Source organism: Salvelinus sp. IW2-2015, linkage group LG22 (assembly GCF_002910315.2).
Source record: "Salvelinus sp. IW2-2015 linkage group LG22, ASM291031v2, whole genome shotgun sequence".
In the NCBI taxonomy this organism is placed as follows: Eukaryota; Metazoa; Chordata; class Actinopteri; order Salmoniformes; family Salmonidae; genus Salvelinus; species Salvelinus sp. IW2-2015.
Window position 1 is genome coordinate 15,053,791 of NC_036862.1, and position 13,665 is coordinate 15,067,455.

Below are 13,665 nucleotides of genomic sequence, written 5' to 3' on the forward strand. Positions count from 1 at the left end.
TCTGATAAACGTTACACTCGGGTTGCCAAGTAAAACAGGAGACATTGTTTTTGTCTCCTGGGTGGATAAGGGCTTTTGGAAGGCAGACTTGCATAATGACAGCGCTGTAATTGCCTCTTTAGTCTGGAGTCGTTTCTTATCTGTCCTACACGCTGCCTCAGTAAGTGCTGTGGTTTCAGGGAGAGAAAAAAACATGTTTGTTTCATAGATTTATCTTCCCTTGTGTGACTATGTGAGTGTCTGTGAACTACTGCATTGTCTGACTGTGAATGGGTATTTGAATGTGAGTGAGTACTTACATTATATTATGTCTGCATAGAGATTGGGTTTGGAAATGAATGTACAAGCATGCACCATGTTGCAATGTAAACCAGATCATATTGAGTGTTTTAGTGTGTGRGTACGTGCGCGCGCAGGCGTGCCTCTATGTCCATCTCCTCCCGTCCTTATTGTACATGCTTGTGTCTCCTGCAGCGTGTCCATCAGGTGTGTTCGGGCTGAACTGTAGCCAGATGTGCCAGTGTTCTGGGGACCATGAGCAGTGTCACCCTGTCACTGGAAGGTGTACCTGTCTGCCTGGTTACTATGGAAACCGCTGTGAACTCAGTAAGTAGTGACTAGTGTTGGGTAGTCTACTTCTGTGAAATTATTGTGTGGCTTCAACAATGGAATTGCAGTGCACTATACGAAGAATGAGTTTGAATAAGTGTACTGTCTGTCTTTCTCTGTCTCTGTCTCGCTCTTTCTGTCTCGCTCCCTTTGTCTTTGTCTCTTTCTCGCTTTCTCTCTCTCTCTCTCTCTCTCTCGCTCTCTCTCTCTCTCTCTCTCTCTCTCTCTCTCTGTTTCTCCGTGCAGGACAGGCTAAACATGGCCCCGGGTTAATTTTGGTTGTGGTAACCGTAAACTCTGATTTCTGATTCTTTGGTATTCTGGTCCATTAATATTAGTATTTTCTAAATAAAAATATCAAAAAGTTCATACAAATGTATATTTTTGTTAGTTTATCATACTCACTATATTGAAACACACTTAATATAAAAGCCCATTTCGTAAAGAATGTTACAAACTGGAGATTACTTACTTTGAAGAGATGGTGATTGGGTCTAAAATCGGTATTCAAAAGTCAGTGTCTTTGTCTTTAACTGCCATTTCCTGAAAGTCAGWCAACACATTTTTCTTCGGTTCAGAAGCATCTTTTTTGGGGTTATCCTTAGACATAATCTCCAKACTTATACAGTGCRTTCAGAAAGTATTTACACCCTAGACTTTTACCACATTTTGTTGTGTTACAAGGTGGGATTAAAGCTAACAAAACTACCTAGCTAACTAGCTGGCTAGCTCACTTGCTCGCAAGACAAGCCAAGTTAGCTGCATTGTTGTTTGCATGTGATTGGCTGTGGTCTTGAGGGTGGCACACAGCCTGAGAGACAGGGTTGCCTGTCGGGCATTGTTCAGGGCTTAAATGCCCCACAAGGGCTTAGATGCCCCACAAGCTCTTAGCTCAAGGTAAGGGACATTTAGCTTGTTAACATTTAAACATTTAAACTGATAATGAGCTCCAAACACAAATGAAAGCATGATGTTAGCATGAAATGTACCATCCCATAGTGTTTCAATCAATAATAATTTGACTTTTCCCACATTTTGTGGAGAAGGTGGGATTAAAATGGATTTAATTGTCATTTTTTGTCAACAATCTACACAAAATACTCTAAGTGGAAGAAAAATTCCTACATTTAAAAATGAATTATGAAAAATAAAACACTAATATATCTTGATTACATAAGTATTCAACATAAGTATTCAATACACCTTTGGCAGTAATTACAACTGTGAGTCTTTCTGGGTAAGTCTTTAAGCGCTTTGCACACCTAGATTGTACAATATTTGCACATTATAATTTTTTTAATTCTTCAAGCTCTGTCAATTTGCTTGTTGATCATTGCCAGCCAACAATTTCCAAGTATTGCAATAGATTTTCAAGCCGATTTAAGTCAAAACTGTAACTAGGCCACTCAAGAACATTCAATGTCGTCTCAGTAAGCAACTCCAGTGTATATTTGGCCTTGTGATTGAGGTTATTGTCCTGCTGAAAGGTGAATTTGTCTCCCAATGTCTGTTGGAAAGCAGACTGAACCAGGTTTTCCTCCAGGAATTTGCCTGTGCTTAGCTCTATTCCATTTATTTTTATCAACAAAAAAAACTCCCTAGTCCTTGTCAATGACAAGCATACCCATAACATCATGCAGCCACCACCATGCTTGAAAATATGAAGAGTGGTACCCAGTGATGTATTGTGCTGGTTTGCCCTATACATCATGCTTTATATTCAGGACATAAAGCAAWTTTTTTTGCCACATTTTTTGCAGTTTAAATTTTAGTGCCTTATTGCAAACACAATGCATGTTTTGGAATATTTTTATTCTGTACAGGCTTCCGCTTTTCTCTCTGTCATTTAGGTTAGTATTGTGGAGTAACTACAATGTTGTTGATCCATCCTCGGTTTTCTCCTGTCACAGTCATTAAACTCTGTAACTGTTTTAAAGTCACCATTGTCCTCATGGTGAAATCCCTGAGTGATTTCCTTCCTCTCCAGCAACTGAGTTAGGAAGGACACCTGTTTTTTTGTAGTGGCTGGGTGTATTTATATACTATCCAAAGTGTAATTAATAACTTCACCATGCTCAAAGGGTTAAGCAAATGTTTACTCCTGAACTTATTTAGGCTTGCCATAACAAAGGGGTTGAATACTTATTGACCAGTGACATTTTTTCTTTCTCAATTTAATCAATTTTAAATTCAAGCTGAAACACAACAAAATGTGGAAAAAGTCAAGGGGAGTGAATACTTTCTGAAGGCACTGTCATGTCAAATGTTTATTCTAGATGACACATAAAAGATATGGTGGCGGGAATGGGCTTCCATAGTTTTATGTGGCTCAGTGCAGCCGGCAGCTACTGCAACAATTTCAGAATATAACAGGCTGTAAAAACTCAATAAAACTAGTCTCAAATATAAGGAAAATGTCTATACATTTCAGCGCTTTCAAAAACATTGCTCTGCTATTACCATATATAGTGTAGTGTGTTGAGCTCAACAAGAAAATTATATTTACACTGCCCTGCTCGGAGGACGGCAACTTTTGGGCTAATGACGTACGAGACCTCCGAGAACTTCTTGAGAACCTCTCGAAAATGTCCCTTTGCTATCCTCAATGTGAAAACGGCCTATGTCTTTCTTTCTCTCCTTACCCCAGAGTGTCGTGAGGGATCATATGGGCCAAACTGCAAGGCCAGATGTAAGTGCAACAATGGCGGTCGCTGTGACACTAAAACAGGGACCTGTGAGTGCACACCTGGCTTCCTAGGAGCTGACTGCAGCACTGGTGAGTCTGCAGCATACCTGTCATGGGTGAAAATGAACAGTCTTTGATCTTCTGACTATGAATCAGATCTTCTATATAGAATAAAGATATACAAGTGTTCTGCTAGGAATCAGTCTGAAGACGGTGGGATAGACATGATTAAACAGATGAACCACACCGCTTTCACTTGTTGAGTCATTCCTAATCAGTGATTACTTTAAGGAAGGGAGGAAGAAAATATGCTGCACTTTTAAATCATTTGAATGGTGRCTTCATGTCTTTCTTCGTACTGACAGGTTGTCCGGCGGGGCGCTATGGGCAGGACTGTGCCCGTCTGTGTTCRTGTGGGGAGAAAGGGCAGTGCCACCCTGTGACTGGGAGGTGTATCTGCGCCGCAGGCAAAATCGGGCAGTCCTGCCATCAAGGTAATAATTACTTTTACCTCATAACTAACCTTATGTCTATGGGCCGTTGAGGATGTAAAGACCAGATTTTGGTCCCAGTCCGTCACTGTTTGTCATGCACCAGTAAATGTTTGTAGCAGGCTATGATCTCATCAAGAACACAGAGTCTGATTGGCAACTGGGAATCCACCAACCCAACCAACCAACCAAATTAGCTTTCYATGTGTATTTAGTTAACAAATTCTCKATTTCCTCAGTAAAAAAGTATCAATAATCAGAGGCTCTTATTTTCCTGGAGAACAGAAGTAGGGCTCTTGAGTTTCCCTAATCTCGCCGTTTATCAGCAGTTCCTCTGGAGTGCAAACGGGAGTTTCCATCCATTCTAGACGATGGTGTTCGTAAGCACTCTGCTCTCCTAGTGAGCACCATACGTCTGTGGACGTGCCACTGCTTATGTTCCTGTGTTGAATGTTTACAGAGACCTATAAGTAGCTCGTTTTCCATGTTCCGTGTCGATGGCGTTGGCGAGGAAACAAATAAATAAACAGGGGAATCAAAGTGATTCGCTTATTGTTTTCCCAATCTAAATTACCCAGAGAAACATGATTATTCTTTTATATCGCTGCCAAATGAGACCACTTTGCCATTTCGCTAATTAACTGCTGCTTAAATAAACTTGTGTGTGTGTGTTTGTATGTGTGTGTGTGTCAGTGTGTAGTTTGTGTGTTTAACTGTGTGGTGGGCTCACTGCTGGCCGGGTAGCTAAAGAACAGAACTACACGTAATGCTGGCCTTGGTAGTGCTGTGATGATGATGATGATGATTACTATCAAAAGCCTTGCTGTTCCTCCAGCTTGCCCTAGGGGGCGCTATGGCCTGCAGTGCAGGAACACGTGTGTGTGTCGGAACGGAGCGCTGTGTGATCCCAGGGACGGGACTTGCAGGTGTGGGCTGGGCTGGACGGGAAAACGCTGTGAGACAGGTAACCTCAGGATGACATCAACACAACATCAGGATAACGTTAGTATAATGTCAGGCAGGGCAAAGGGTCAGCTGAGTTTAATTGTGTTTCAGTACTACATTAGTTTACCTGTCTGTTCTTGAAGTTGCTTAGTTTTTTTACTCTGTTTGTTACAACATTGAAACAATGTTAGATGACCCAACAGCCATGACAAAACAATGAAGACTTGTGTTATTTTGAATAGTAGCTACCAGCAGTCACTGTGAGAACAGTAACTTCCCATATCCCTGGCTTACAGTGTGTCTCTATGTTTATATTAGGTAATTCCACTGTTATGTGTGCAGTATCAGTTACAAGTCACAGGAGGCTGCTAAGGGGAGGACGGCTCATAATAATGTCTGGAATGGAGTGAATGGAATGGTATCAAACACATGGAAACCACATACCATTCCATTGATTCCGTTCCAGCCATTACTCTGAGCCCATCCTCCCCAATTAAGGTGCCACCAGCCGCCTGTTGTAAAAGTACAGACAGATGGAATGTTTGTTGTGAGTGTTGTGTTGTTGTTACTGTATGTCTCTACCATATGTCTGTTTGTCCAGCGTGTGTCCAGGGGAAATACGGACCGGACTGTGCACTGGACTGTCCCTGCCAGAACAACGGGACATGTGACCGCTTCACTGGCTGTTGCAGCTGCACSGCCGGACACTACGGACACTCTTGTGAACACCGTACGTTGTTTAAAAAGAATTATAGTTAGTGCAAGGAGTTTTTCCTCACCATGTGACCTGTCCAGGAAAAACTCCTGGCCCTATATTTCTAATGAAGGAGGAGGTGGGTTGTGTTCATGTGGGCACACAATGTTTAACATTTCCAACAAAAAAGGAAAATGAGCATTTCATATTGTTAGTCCCTTCTTGTTTCAATCTGTTTTCTAACATTTGGTGCCAAATGAACATGATTGTGATGATTGGTTGCGCTCTTGTATGAGAAACTAACAACAAAACTTTTTCCTGTGTTGTCATCCTGTCCCCAGGGTGTCCCTCTGGATTCTTCGGACAGAACTGTGCCCATCCGTGTGACTGCCGGGCGGGACAGACATGTGATCATGTGACGGGCCGGTGTGTGTGTCCGCCTGGCTACCGTGGCTCCCTGTGTCAGAGACGTGAGTACTGGATGACAGAGGAGAAGATCACACAATCTGATTCACACTCTGTTCTCATATAGAGACAGGAYGGTCAGCACTTCAGTTCTCTTTAATAACAGGAAAGCCATACGTGTGGGTATTAAACATACTGTACATATGCATTTGTGATGGCATTTTTTTGTATTGGGTGTGTGTGCGTGCATCTCTATGAAAACGATAGAGAGAGAGTACATACAGTATGAATACGAGCATCTGTTGGCACTTCTCTGTGAGCAGGCAGATAGGCAGGCAGACGTGGTTATTTGATGAGATACAGGTGTTTCCAGGCAGCCACAGCGGAGACAGACTGCTTAATGCATTCCTGTTGCATCTCTGTGGCCTCCTCCCTCCTGCCTCCTGTCTCCTGCCTGCTCTGGGCTCCTCAGCTCAGTGTGAGGGCCTACATGCCCACTTCAGCCCCAGCAGGAGAGCACTGAGCACTGCAGAGCAGCTGCAAGACAGCCAGATAGTTTACCCTCTATAAGGAAGTAATAAAGACAGACCTGTGTGTGTGTGTGTGTGTGTGTGTGTGTGTGTGTGTGTGTGTGTGTGTGTGTGTGTGTGTGTGTGTGTGTGTGTGTGTGTGTGTGTGTGTGTGTGTGTGTGTGTTGTGTGTGTGTGTGTGTGTGTGTGTGTGCGTGTTATGTCTCACTATGTCTGTCTGTCCCAGGTGCGAGGCTGGCGGTTTGGGGAGGGCTGTCAGCAGTCATGTGACTGGTTGGGGGGCCCCTGTCATCCAGCCATGGGACAGTGTCTCTGCCCCCAGGGAAGACTGGACAGAGATGTGAAAAAGGTACGACCTCCTCTACACCTGCAACAGCGCTCTATCTTCTGCAGTACTGGATCTTTAGGTAGCCTTTAAAACTGAGAGCCTTCACCGCTGCTACATATTGATTTGTACTGTTTTGTGCATGTTAAATGTGCAACCAGACAGAAAAAAAACTCTAGACCACCTTTACTCCACACACAGAGACGCAAACAAAGCTCTCCCTCGCCTCCATTTGGCAAATCTGACCATAAATCAATCCTCAGATTCCTGCTACAAGCAAAAATTAAAGCAGGAAGCTCCAGTGACTCGCGTCTATAAAAAAGTGGTCAGATGAAGCAGATGCTAAACTACAGGACTGTTTTGCTAGCACAGAATGGAATATGTTCCGGGATTCTTCCGATGGATGAGGAGTACACCACATCAGTCACTGGTTCATCAATAAGTGCATCGATGATGTCGTCCCCACAGTGACGTATGTAAATACCCAACCAGAAGTCATGGATTACAGGCAACATTCGCACTGAGCTAAAGGTATGAGCTGCCGGTTTCAAGAAGTGGGACTCTAACCCGGAAGCTTATAAGAAATTCGCTATGCCCTTCGACGAACCATCAAACAGGCAAAGCGTCAACACAGGACTAAGATCAAATCGTACTACACCGGCTCCGACGCTCGTCGGATGTGGCAGGGGCTTGCAAACTATTACAGACTACAAAGGGAAGCACAGCTGAGAGCTGCCCAGTGACACGAGCCTACCAGACGAGCGAAATAACTTCTATAATCGCTTCGAGGCAAGTAACACTGAAACATGCATGAAAGCATCAGCTGTTCCGGGCGACTGTGTGATCACGCTCTCCCGCCGATGTGAGTAAGACCTTTTAGGCTGCATCCCGCTACCGGGATCGATATGACAGCAGCCAGTGAAAGTGCAGGGCGCCAAATTCAAACAACGAAATCTCATAATTTTAAATTCCTCAAACATAAATGTGTCTTATATAATTTTAAAGGTAATCTTGTTGTTATCCCACCAAAGTGTCCGATTTCAAATATGCTTTTCAGCGAAAGCACTACAAACGATTATGTTAGGTCACACCAAACCACATAAGCACAGCCATTTTTCCAGCGAAAGATAGCTTTCACAAAAAGCAGAAATAGAGATAAAATATCACTAAACTTTTATTATCTTCATCAGATGACACGCATAGGACTTCATGTTACACAATACATGCATGTTTTGTTTGATAAAGTTCATATTTATAACAAAAAATCTAGTTTACATTGGCGCGTTACATTCACTAGTTCCAAAAACATCAAGTATTTTGCATAGCCACATCGTTTCAACAGAAATATTCATCATAAATGTAGATGTAATATCAAGTTATACACATGGAATTATAGATATACCTCTCCTTAATGCAACCGCTGTGTCAGATTTCAAAAAAACTTTACGGAAAAAGCAAATCATGCAATAATCTGAGACGGAGCTCAGAACAATAGCCAAATTAGCCGCCATGTTGGGGTCAACAGAAACCAGAAAATACATGATAATGTTTCCTTATCCTTTTGATGAACTTCATCAGAATGCAGTCCTAGGAATCCCAGGTCCACAATAAATGCTTGATTTGTTCGATAATGTCCGTTATTTATGTCCAATTAGCTACTTTGGTTAGCGCGTTAGCGGTAAACAATTCCAAAGTCACAAAGCGCATCCACTATAACGTGACGAAATGTCCAAAAGTTCCGTAACAGTCAGTAGAAACATGTCAAACGATGTACTGAATCAATCTTTAGAATGTTGTTAACATACATCTTGAATAACGTTCCAACTGGAGAATTAGATTGACTTCAGAAGAGCGGTGGAACGGAGGTCCTCCTCATGTGAAGGCGCATGTGAAAGCATGGTCAGCTCGTGGCAGTGGTTACTCATTCCTGTCTCCTTCYGCCCCCCTTCACATTAGTCATCAGACATAGTTRTATTGACTGTTGACATCTAGTGGAAGCCGTAGGAAGTGAAAACTCATCAATATCTCGCTGTAATTTCAATGAGCGCTTGGTTGAAAATCTGCCACCTCAGAAAAAATTCAAACATGAAGTGGAACTTCTCAGGTTTTTGCCTGCCATATGAGTTCTGTTGTACTTACATACATAATTCAAACAGTTTTAGAAACTGCAGAGTGTTTTCTATCCAATACGAATAATAATATGCATATATTAGCAACTGGGACTGAGGAGCAGGCAGTTTAGTATGGGCACCTCTGTGCACCTTTCATCCAAGCTACTCAATACTGCCCCTGCAGCCATTAGAAGTTAAACAGGTCAACATTCACAGATGTCTAGTTTGGGGGCGGATTACCAGGACGTGTACTCTGAGCATGCMCTGACCAACTGGCAAGTGTGCACTGACATTTTCAATCTCTCCCTGTCTGAGACTGTAATATCAACATGTTTCAAGCAGACCACCATAGTCCCTGTGCCCAAGAACACTAAGGTAACCTGCCTAAATGACTACTGACCCGTAGCACTCACGTCTGTAGCCATGAAGTGCTTTGAAAGTCTGGTCATGGCTCACATCAACACCATTATCCCAGAAACCCTAGACCCACTCCAATTTGCATACCGCCCGAACAGATCCACAGATGATGCTATCTCAATCCCACTCCACACTGCCCTTTCACCCCTGGATAAAAGGAACACCTATGTGAGAATGCTATTCATTGACAACAGCTCAGCGTTCAACACCATAGTGCCATCAAAGTTCATCACGAAGCTAAGGACCCTGGGACTAAATACCTCACTCTGCAACTGGATCCTGAACTTCCTGACGGGCCGCCGCCAGGTGGTAAGGATAGGTAACAACACATCCGCCACGCTGATCTTCAACACGGGGGCCCCTCAGGGGTGCGTGCTTAGTCCCCTCCTGTACTCCCTGTTTCTCATGACTGCATGGCCAGGCACGAATCCAACACCATCATTAAGTTTGCCGATGACATAACGGTAATAGGCCTGATCACCGACAACGATGAGACAACCTATAGGGAGGAAGTCAGAGACATCAACCTCTCCCTCAACGTGAGCAAGACAAAGGAGCTGATCGTGGACTACAGGAAAAGGAGGGCCGAACAGGCCCCCAATAACATCTACAGGGCTGAAGTGGAGCGGGTCGAGAGTTTCAAGTTCCTTGGTTTCCACATCACCAACAAACTAACATGATACAAGCACACCAAGACAGTTGTGAAGAGGGCACGACAAAACCTATTCCCCCTCTGGAGACTGAAAAGATTTGGCATGGGTCCTCAGATCCTCAAAATGTTCTACAGCTGCACCATCGAGAGCATCCTGACTGGTTGCATCACCGCCTGGTAAGGAAACTGCATGGCCTCCAACCGCAAAGCACTACAGAGGGTAGTGCGTACAGCCCAGTACATCACTGGGGACAAGCTTCCTACCAACCAGGACCTCTATGCCAGGCGGTGTCAGACGAAGGCCCTAAAAATGGTCAAAGACTCCAGCCACCCCAGTTATAGACTGTTCTCTCCGCTACCGCACAGCAAGCGGTACCGGAGCGCCAAGTCTAGGTCCTAGAGGCTTCTAAACAGCTTCTACCCCCAAGCCATACGACTCCTGAACATCTAATCAAATGGCTACCCAGACTACTTGCATTGCCCCTCCCCCTCTTCTACCCTGCTGCTACTCTCTGTTATTATCTATGCATAGTCACTTTAATAACATGTACATATTACCTCAATTACCTCGACTAACCGATGCCCCCGCACATTGACTCTATACCGGTATCCCCTGTATATAGCCTCGCTATTGTTATTTTACTGCTGCTCTTTCATTATTTCTTACTTTTATTTCTTACTTTTTTTAGGTATTTTCTTAAAACTGCATTGTTGGTTAAGGGCTTATAAGTAAGCATTTCACTGTAAGGTCTACACCTGTTGTATTCGGCACATGTGACAAATACAATTTGATTTGATTTGATTATATGCCTATACCTAATAGAAAAATGACTAGTCATTTACTGTATTTAAATCTGCCATTTTATTTTTGTGTGCTGTCTCCCTCCATCTTTTTCTCGTTGTGTCGGTCTTTCTTCTGGCACTCTTTCCACTCTTTTCTGTCATTCTTTCTCTCTCTCCGTCTCGCCTGTCTGTCCTTCAGACTGTGGAAGAGATCGTTTTGGTCCGGACTGCTCCCTGCAGTGCCAGTGTTCCCATCAGGCCCAGTGTGACGCTCGTAATGGCCGCTGCCTGTGTCCTGTTACCTGGCTGGGCCCCACATGCACAGAAGGTGCTGTATACATGCACAAACACACATGCATGCAAACACAAACACACATGCATGCATGCAAACACAAACACATGCGTACACATACACACACAGCCACACACACACGCAAACACAAATGCAAACACACACAGACACACACCTCACACACACATCGCCCTGATGAGTGAATGATACCTACCGCCCATCACAGCAGACACCAAGGACCAGAGCTGTAAAGCTGAACCAGGTTTTCATGAAATAGTGCGTTGGTAAGTGTGTTAGCCTCAGGCCTTCAGCTCTGTGTGTCTCCCTGTCTCCCTCAATAGCCGCTCCGGCCTCTGACAGTTATTTTAATCCACACCCAGAGGGGTGTCTGGCTTGAAGCTGTCTCGGTTTCCCCCACAAGCCCAGTTTACGGGAGACCGTCCAGATCGACCAGAAAACACCCTCGCTCACCAGCAACTCCCCGAATGCCAAAGAACATTTGCTTTTGATTTCTAGAAGGTGCCAAATGTATTTTTGTCTGCCTCTTCCCTCTTTTCAGGACTACTAGAAACTGCAGAGGTCCCAGCGTTGGGCTTCTCTCCCTCCCTGAAGAAGCCGTCTGGTCTTTCCCACTCGTAGCGTGCTGGAGGCCCCACATCCCAAACTAGACGTCCCAAATACCCCCGCAAGACGTCTCAAACACTGAACACTCAGCAAGGTTCCCTAAATATGCAATCAGGGATCCTAGGGAGTCAAGGGAAGGCTGTGTACAGTTGGACAGATGGATAGATGGACAGAGGTATACAGCCAGAAGGGGATTCAGGTCTGGACCAGACACACAAGGCAATGTATTCTTATGACTACACCTGTATTCTGCACATTTGGTTGAGACATGTGCGGTGGCTTTTTGGGAGCCTGCAGAATGGTGCAGAATGCCGGTTTAGTTAGAGAGAGAGAGCAGGTTACACAAGGACCTGGAACATTGATGTGCTTCTGGGTGGTAGACATTGGAAATGTCACCTGAGCTCTATGACGCTCCCTACCTGATTGTCTCAGGACTGGACCCCTGCCCCAAGTCAACTGTTCTAGCCTGTCATTAACCACAGGTCAAACACTTCCTGTACATTCACAACGTCTCTGTCCTCACCCCAATGCAGCTTTGGGCAGCCTAGTACAGGGGTGGGCACTACGGTGCTGGASGGGCACAGTGTGTGCAGACCTTCACTATCACACATGATTCATAAAGACCATGATTAGGTGATTAGTGGAATCAGGTGTGTTAGAGCTGGGCTGGAACAAAAGCCTGCAGCCTCCTATTGCTTACCCGTGGCCTAGCCTCAGAGTCATTGGTCAGACTGACATGGGAGCAACAGCCATCACTCCCAAAGTGTCCACTGGTACTGTCTCTCTGTTGAACGGCACTCTGTCATACTATCATATCATATACAGTGAGACTATTTTGTGTTGTATTTTACTGGTTTCTTTTGACAGTGTGTGCCTGATTGCTTGTCATAAAGTGTTAATATATTTAGAAATTGCTTTTGGTTGTTTGTTTGATTTGATAAGATCACTTACTGTACTGTCAGATCAGGAAAGTCACATATCAATTCATTACTGCTGTTACTGCCTGTTACTGTAAGTGTATCAGTTCAATGGCACTATGACCTATCATAGTGCCATTGAAGTCTTAGCCATAGAAGTCTTAGCCAAGTAATCAGTATATTTTCATGTAGAAGGGTTTTTAGAATATTGCAAAGCATTTGAACTGTACATCAGGATGCTGCTATTCATACCACTCATAACATTTACTGTACTATGTGCCTGATGGCAGGCTTTATGTAAATGGTGCTATTTTGATACATCTTGAATTTCTATCAAATTCTCTTTTTACTAAATGTGGTACATCTGTCTGTTATTTCTGTCCTTAATATCACATCACCACATTTAGGAGAGATGCCATTTTATTTGGGAGCAGTGTAGCATGGTATTGGGTCCTCTGCCTGGGAGCTTAGAGAAAGGCATGTCAGTGGGGTGTGGGGGTGGTAGGAATGGGGGAGAGGGGGTCTGAGATGGCCTGTCACAGAGCAGTGATGGAGGATTGGAGACCAGGGAGCACAGGCTCTCCACAGATCAGCCAGGGAGGTCAAGCGGCGAGCAACAAGCCAGACCATTACCTGGTACAACACCTGTCAGAAGGTGGTGATGGGGGGTGGCACTTGAGCATAGCAGAGGTCGTGGTGGAGGGGAGAGGAGGAAGGCGGGCGGCTGGGACGTCCGTCCCCGAGGCATTTCTCAAGTGCAGTGGAGCGTCTCCAGCGTCCGCCACCGGGCAGGTGTCTGGACCATGCGTGGACCAGGCAGCCCACATCGGCCGCCTCCGTCCKCGGGTGAGTGATGTGCGAGCTGGGCCGCAAGCACAACACCGAGCCCCTGGCTGATGGATGGGGGGCTGGTCGGCCCGGACCCGTGTTGTGACAAGCAACAGATGTTCTCCAATAATGTTTATCAGCCGGGCCTTCATCTTCAGATGACACACACCTGTTTCCAGTCAAACAGCCCCACAGAGGCCATCCATCCTCCCAGACCTGGGTGGCCACAGAGGGCTCTATTCCCAGCCCTTATCCACCTCCTCATCTTTAATACCCAACCCTTTCCATCACACAGCTCCCTCCTCATCTCTAATCCACCTCTCAACCCCCAGTCCCCCCTGTATAACCCTGCATCG

The 13,665-nt window shown here is 44.8% G+C and overlaps 1 pseudogene; it reads left to right on the forward strand.

Annotated features, from left to right (window-relative positions):
• Window positions 1-12,850, forward strand: part of LOC111949760 (multiple epidermal growth factor-like domains protein 6) — a 123,446-nt pseudogene extending 110,596 nt beyond the window's left edge.
• Window positions 12,851-13,665: the final 815 nt, after the last annotated feature.